Source organism: Jaculus jaculus, chromosome 7 (genome assembly GCF_020740685.1).
Source record: "Jaculus jaculus isolate mJacJac1 chromosome 7, mJacJac1.mat.Y.cur, whole genome shotgun sequence".
Lineage (NCBI taxonomy): Eukaryota > Metazoa > Chordata > Mammalia > Rodentia > Dipodidae > Jaculus > Jaculus jaculus.
Genome location: NC_059108.1, coordinates 119,312,795 through 119,320,894, shown reverse-complemented (window position 1 = coordinate 119,320,894; position 8,100 = coordinate 119,312,795).

Sequence of the window (8,100 nt, the reverse complement as noted above, 5' to 3'; positions counted from 1 at the left end):
ACTGAAAATTTTCTAGTAACAATCTATGGCTCCTGAGTATTCCATTGTCCAGAAAAGTAGGTTTCCATATGACTTATTTATATCCTGTTAGATTTTAATTAGCTCTCCCTCCATCTCTCCTTTACTCAATCTCTTCCCCTGACCTCACCTTGGGCCTTTTCACCCCCATTAATCTGTTCTTCTACTTACATATATACAATACCATCCTATTAAACTCCCTCCCTTTCCATTCCATTTATATCTCCTTTCTAGCTTACTTGCTAGAAAACCCATCTGGTTGAGCTGGACAATGCACAGATATGCAATCCCAGCTACTAGGGAGGCTGAGGGGGAACATCACAAGTGCAAGGCAGTTTGTGCTATATAGTGAGTTCAAATCCAGCCTGGTCAACTTAGTGAGACCCTGTCACAAAAAAAGGACTAATTCAGCAGTTAAAAGTGCTTGTTTGGGGCTGGAGAGATTGCTTAGTGGTTAAGGTGCTTACCTGCAATGACAAAGGACCACAGTTCAATTCCCCAGTAGCCACATAAGCCAGAGGCACAGGGTGGCACATGCATCCGGAGTTCGTTTGCAGTGGCTAGAGGCCCTGGTGCATCCATTCTCTCTCTCCCTCTTTCTCTGTTCCTCAAACAAATACATTTTTCAAGTTGCCTTTTAAAAAAAAAAGTGCTTATTTGCAAAGCCTGTTAGTCCAGGTTCAATTCCCTAGTACCCAGGTAAAGCTAGATGCAAAAAGTGGCATATTTCCAGTTGTGTCCTCTGTAGAACAGAATAAAAGATATTCAACACTTTTCTAAAAAAAAAAACAAAAAACTCATCATGAATATTTGAAGATAGTTTTTAAGTTGCTTCTGTATTTTTCTTCTGCTGTTTAAAAAAATACCAAGTAGCTGAAAATTCCCCCAGGAGCTCTACTATTCCCATATTTTGGGAATCCACATTTTTCAGGGCATACTTTCATGTTTTTGGATAGACTTCCCAAATTATGAAAGCCCAAAAGTAGATAGGAGCATTGTCCAGCTAATGCCTGATGAATACCATCTATGGGAAAAGGATGCTGGGAGTTTTGCTTATCTTTTCCTCATTAACATTCCAGCATAAACTGGTTGTGGTATATGTTTGTCATCCCAGCACTTGGGAGGCTGAGACAGGAGGATCGCAAGTTTAAGGCCAACTTGGGCTACATTGTGAAACTTTGTCTCAAAGACTAGACCAGTTTTCTATGTTGTTGTTTTTTTTAATTTATTTTTTGTTTATTTATTTCAGAGCTACAGACAGACAGAGAGAGAGAGAGAGAGAGAGAGAGAGGGAGAGGGAGGGAGAGAATGGGCGCACCAGGGCCTCCAGCCACTGCAAATGAACTCCAGACACATGCGCCCCTTTGTGCATCTGGCTAACATGGGTCCGGGAGAAGCGAGCCTTGAACCAGGGTCCTCAGGCTTCACAGGCAAGTGCTTAACCGCTAAGCCATTTCTCTAGCCCTGTTGTTGTTGTTTTTCAAGGTCAGGTCTCACTCTAGCCTAGGCTGACCTGGAACTCACTCTGTAGCCAAGGCGGGCCTTGAAACTCAGCGATCCTCCTACCTCAGCCTCCCAAGTACTGGGATTAAAGGCATGTGCCACCATGGCCGGCTGCGACAGTTTTTAACCCTGCCTCTTAGCAAGCCAGTTTTCACTTGCACTGTGATAGGGCCCTTGTTTTTCACTCACGGTGTCGAGGCCAGGCTAAAAGGGCCATGGCTAGTTTAGTCCTCACTGGAATGTTAATAACCCCACCTAATTTGGTATCATCTACCAAACACAAGACACTTGCTCTCAACTCTACCATGTGGGTCACTGAAGAAAGTATTTATATAAGCCTCTTTTCCCATAGATACACTTTCCTGGCTTTCAGATCGCTTGGGTGTGGGCGCCAAGCTCACATTTTAATCCTTTTCAAGAGCTGCAGTTGGTTATCAGAACTTATGCCTTTTCATGAAGAAACAATCGGGATTCATTTCCAAATCTGAAGAAATACTGACACTTGGCCACAGCTCGGCTCCTGGAGGGCAACCAATGCTGGATTTATTCTAAATACAAGAGGACAGCCACGTTCCTTGGAAGCCAGGGCTTGGCCTGGCTATGTGGACACCGCAGGGAGGCCTCCACCCTCCCCATGCCTGCTCCGACAAGCCTTTTCCTTACTGCCAAACAGGGCAAAGTCGCAATCTGGTAGCCTGACAGGGCGGCTATAAATGGAAGTGCTGGGCATCTCTAAACACAGGTTGCTAGTGTTTCGTTGTCTTTTGTCTCCTAGAAAAGTAAAGACAAGTTTTGTTTTGTTTTGTTTTTTTCTTAAGAAATGTCTGGGATTTTTGTTTGTTTTCATTTTGTTTTCTTTGGGGGCGGGGGGAAGAATGTTTTGAAGCAGGGTCTTGAAGTCCAGGCTGAGCTGGAAATCACTCTGTAGCCCAGGCTGGTCTCGGACTCAGCATTTCTTCTACTTCAGCTACCCTAGTGCTGGATGTAAAGGTGTGCGCTGCCTCTCCTGGTCGGCTTGCGTGTGTGTAGGGCAGTCTGGTACTGCTATGTGAGTTGGTCTCACAACTGCTTGATGATTGGATCCAGGAGTGGGGGGGGGGGCGTGGAGTTTTGGGAAATGTATCTGATTAATCCTCCCTAGATTCATGAATCTCCAACACGGTGATGCTGTTGACAGGTGGAGGCAGGACATTATTATCATTATCATTATTATTTTATTTGCAAGCAGAGAGTGAGAGAGAGAGAGAAAGAGAGAGAGGGAGGATGGGTGCACCAGGGCCTCCGGCCGCTGCAAATGCACTACAGATGCATGCACCACTATGTACATCTGGCCTTTAAAATTTTACTTTTAGAGAGCGAGAGAGAGAGAGAGAGAGAGAGAGAGAGAGAGAATTGATGCACTAGGGCCTCAGCCACTGAAATTGAACTCCAGATACTTGAGCCACCTAGTGGGCAGGTGCAGCCATGTGCTTGCCTCACCTTTGTGCATCTGGCTTACATGGAATTTGGAGAGTTGAATATGGGTCCTTATGCTTCGCAAGCAAGCGCCTTAACCACTAAGCCATCTCTCCAGCCCACATTTGGCTTTATGTGGATACTGGCGAATCAAACCCTGGTGGCTAGGTTTCGTAAGCAATCATCTCCATGGCTGAGCCACCCCTCCAGATCCTATGACTTTATTTTAAATCCTCAAGCTCGATATATTCATTATGGTTAAAGCTATGTAGCAGAATACCAAACAGCTGATTTAGAAATGAAATAAATCTCTGTGTGTGTATTGGTCTAGGTGCTTCACTACAATAAGCACCAATCAGAAAAAAATGCCACCTGTAGTGCCAGAGCACCCGTGCCTGTCTGGTAGGCACAGTTTACAGGAGAGAGGATCCCGGGGCGGGGGTGGGGGGATTGCTTATCTTTTCCTCATTAAGTGGTTGTGGCGCATGTTTGTCATCCCAGCACTTGGAAGGCTGAGACAGGAGTCAGCAGTGTTTTAAGCAGATTTTTGTTTGTTTGTTTGTTTGTTTGTTTGTTTGTTTCAAGGCAGAGTCTCGGTCTAGTCCAGGCTGACCTGGAATTCACTCTGTAGTCTCAGGGTGGCCTCCACCACTCATGGTGATTCTCCTACCTCTGCCTCCCAAGTGTTGGGATTAAAGGTGTGCGCCACCATGCCCAGGCTTTTTAGTTGTGTGTTTTTATTAAAGCAGATATATTTTTTTAATATTTTATTTATTTATTTATTTGAGCAAGAGAGAGAGAGAAAGTCATATATATAGAGAGAAAATGGGCACGCCAGGGCCTCTAGTCACTGCAAATGAACTCCAGACATATGTGCCCCCTTGTGCATGTGACTTACATGGGTCCTGGGGAACTGAACTCGGGTCCTTACGCGTTGCAGGCAAGTGCCTTAACCACTATGTCATTTCCCCAGTTCTTAAGCAGATATTTTTATTAAACTGTGGTGCCATGCACTGATAGCCTGAACTTCAACTTAGATCCAGATGAAGTGTGACTAAATCTGAATCACTGGCCTTAAGAGGATTATTTTCCCCTTTCCAGTGCTGATGACTGAACCCAGGGCCTTGTGCACATGAAGTGAGTGCATTCCCACTGGACTACATCTCCAGCTCTGAGATTTTTGTTGTAATTGACTATCCATGTCAAGGAATTCCAATCACATATGTCAGCTTCCTCTAAGCAAGCAACTTGAAACATGGTATGGTTCACCAAGATTCTAGAGGAAAAAAACAAATACCTAAAGCAAACAAAAACCAAAGTTAGAATTGCAGTGGTTTTCCTAACAAGTTAGGCATCACAAGCATATATGAGAATTTGAGCCCATTGAATCCACCAAGATGTCACGTAGCATTTGCAAGTCTCGCTGGCTTCTTCTGGGCCACAGAGGAGTTTGTGATGGGAAGTGAAGGAAGGAGAACAGAGTGTTAACAACAGTATGGTGAAAGGAGGTGATCTTCATTATGATTATAGACTATCCAACTATACTTCCTAGAAAAGGCAAAAATTCAGAGGAATGAAAACTTATGTTCACACCAAAACCTGTGCACGAACATTTGCAGCTTTACTGGCAAATAGCCACACACTAAAATCAATTCAGATGATCTTCAAAGGATGAATTTAACCATCTGTGGTCTATCTATGTCACGGGACACTATTCAACAATAAAAGTGAATAAATTGGGCTGGGGAGGTGGTTCAGTGTTGAAATAAGGCACTTGCTTGCAAAGCTTGATAACCTGAGTTCAACTCCCTAGTACCCACATAAAACCAGACTTACAAAGAGGCGCATGTGTCTTGGAGTTCATTTGCAGTGGCAGAGGCCCTGGTGTGCCCATACTTTTTCTCTCTCTTAAATAACTAAAGTATTAAGATATGCAACAACATAAATAAATTTCCAGGAAACGCTGTTGAGAGAAAGCCAATCTCAAAGCAAGTGTGATGGCTCACATCTATAATCTGAGAACTGGGGAGGCTGAGGCTGGGGGATCAAGAGTGTGAGACAAGCTTGGGTTGCATAGCAAGACTCTGTCTCAAAAACACCAAAAAAAAAGAAAGAAAGAAAAGAAAAGAAGAAAGCAAAATAAAGGGAGAGTGGGGGAGAAGATGAAGGAGGAGGAGGAAGGGAGAAAGGGAAGGAGGGAGGATGGAAGGGAGGGAGGAAGAAGCGGGCATGGTGGCACATACCGTAATTGCAGCACTCAAGAGGCTGAAGCAAGAGGATCAGTGTGAATTTGAGACCAGCCTGAACTACACAGTGGGGCCCTTCTTGAAAGAAAACAAAAATTAAAAAGCTCAGTGTAGTGGAACACACCTGTAATCTCAACACCCAGGAAGGCGAGGCAGGCGGGTCACTGTGAATTCAGAGACACTCCGACTTACATAGTTCACAAGAGCCTGGCCCAGACTAAGACCCTGCTTCAACCCTTCTCCACCCCCATCACCCCTAAAAAAAAGGAACACGAGAAAGAAAAAAGGTATTAGCAACAGAAGCATGTAAAAATAGACTAAAAATGGAGTGATCACCTCTGATGGTTGAACATTAGCTTTATCTTTGTGCTTCCTTGGGGCAAAAGTAAAGAAGCAGGGCTGGAGGAATGGCTTAGAGGTTAAGGCATTTGCCTGCAAAGCCAAAGGACCCAGGTTCCATTCCCCAGGACCCACGTTAGCCAGATGCACAAGGAGGCACACGCGTCTGGAGTTCGTTTGCAGTGGCTGGAGGCCCTGGCAGGCCCATTCTCTCTCCCTTTCTCTTTCTCTCTCTCTCCCTCTCTCTCTGTGCCACATAAATTAATAATAATAATAATAAATTAATAAAAATAAAATATTTAAAAATACAGTAAAGAAGAAACCATGGCAGTATATATTTTTGTTCCCTGATGAGATGATCACAATACAATTTTAAATGAGATAATCTTTCCCTTGGAAGTCAGTTTTGAGAGAGAGAGAGAGAGAGTGACTGAGAGAAATAAACCTTTTCAAAATATGACCCACAGAACACAAAGCGAGGTCCCCATGGCTAGGCAGGACAGAGATCTGGGTGTTCCATTTAATGCTTGATAATCTGTGACTTGGTTATTTTAAATCCTAGAGAAAAATCGACAGGATACAGCTTTCAGGCCTGGCTAGACCCCTAAGTGGAATAGGTCATCACTCAGAAAAAGTGGCTTCAAGGACATCAGAAAAAAACACCAGAGCTCAGCTGTCTTTCCTATGTGAGGCATCAGATCCCCCCTTCGGGGACTCACTTGTTTCTCTTAAGAATGCTTACTCTCTGGGATGCTTCCATGGAAAGAGAGCTCGAGGACGAAGTTGTTCCGGTGCTGCATAGAGAGGGGCCTCTGGACAGCCAGGAGCCTCTGGAGAACACAGGAAGACTGTCACAACTGCCTCAACCTGTGCTTCCCATTCAACCCTGTTACCTCTCCAAGCCTTCGCCTCCTAGAAGTACCCTTTTCCTGCATATCAGTATTTCCCCAGCCACATGCAAATGTGTTCTAGTATCTCCTACTTCTTTTATATGAAGTCTTTATTGTACAACTTTTTATATTCATTTATTTATTGTTTGGGAGACAGAGGGAATGGGCATACCACGGCCTCTAGCTACTGCAAACAAATTCCGGACACATGTACCACCTTGTGCATCTGGCTTTACATGAGTCCTGGGGAATCAAACCTGGGACCTTAGCCTTTGTAGGCAAGTATCTAAACTGCTGAGCCACCTCTCCAGACCCCTTATACAAACTTTGATTGGGGTCTTTAATGTATGATTATTATACTGCAAGTTGGTCATATTCCCAACAGGTTATCCTCTTTTATCCCCTCTCCTCAGTGAGGGTCTCTGTGCCCTCTGTGGAGTCATGACTGCACCAGTTAATTCCAGGGAGGAGGACCCTGCCTCACAGAACACCTTCCCACCCTGTGGCTCAAACATTTTTTCTGCCCCAATTCTGCAGTATACCCTGAGCCTTGGAGGGGGTGTTGCAAGTCTACCCTAGTGTGGAGCCACCTCTAATTTTCTGCTTCGATGAATTTTTGAGTCTCTTCAGTGTCTAGTGTCATCTCCCAGGAAAAGATTCTCTGGTTAGCAGTGAGAGCAGCGCTCATATCTAACCCACCACCCCCCTGCAGTGTCTCCCGGGGCCCTGGTGGGTGTGATAGAGATGACTCACCCAGTGCTAGACACTCGGCTTTCTCCTGTCATTTTGACAGATCGTGGTTCTCTCTGGTATTCATCACTGTCTATAAAAAGCAGATTCTCTAACCAAGAGTGAGAGCAGCATTGATCAAAGGGGATAAACATATAATTAGAAGACTTTTTAAAACTTTGTTTGCAAGTAGAGAGGGAGAGAGAGAATGGGTGCGCCAGGGCCTCTAGCCACCACAAAAGAACTCCAGATGCATATGCCACTTTATGTGTCTGGCTTTACATGGGTACTGGGGAATTGAACTCAGGTTGTTAAGAGTTTGCAGGCAAGTGCCTTAACTGCTCACTCCTTCAGGCCCCTTGAAGGCTTTTGGCTGTGCATAATCGCTCCATTCTGCCAAACAACAGGGGAGGCTTCACTCTAGAGCCCATGACCTTCCAAGCCATAGACTTCTGACTTGGTTCTCAGTGCCAGGCGCGAGTTCCCTCCCACTAAGCAGCCTCATACCCAACCAGAAAGCACCCATTAACTTTTGTGCCGCAGTTGCATCACTGGTGCATCTTGCCTGGCTAGTTGATTTCGTAGCTTGTAGGATCCACCCCTTGTTCACACTATTGATGACTTCTCCCTCCCCCTACCCCGCAGCTCTCCCCAGTACTGTGACAGCTAGCCAGCAGGGAGATGGCCTCCATCTCAGTTCCAGCTTGATTTCTCAATGTGCTGTGACCACAGCCTGGGGTGTCTTAAGCAATTGGTCTTACCATCTAGTACTGGTGGGTCACCAAGTGCTTTGGCAATGGCCTGCATCGTTTAGGGGGTCTCGTAGGCTTCTCTGACCAACAGCTTACTGCCAGGGGATGACCCTCTCTGGCAACAGGATTTACCAGTAACAACCTATGGTTTCAAAGTAGAACTTTCTC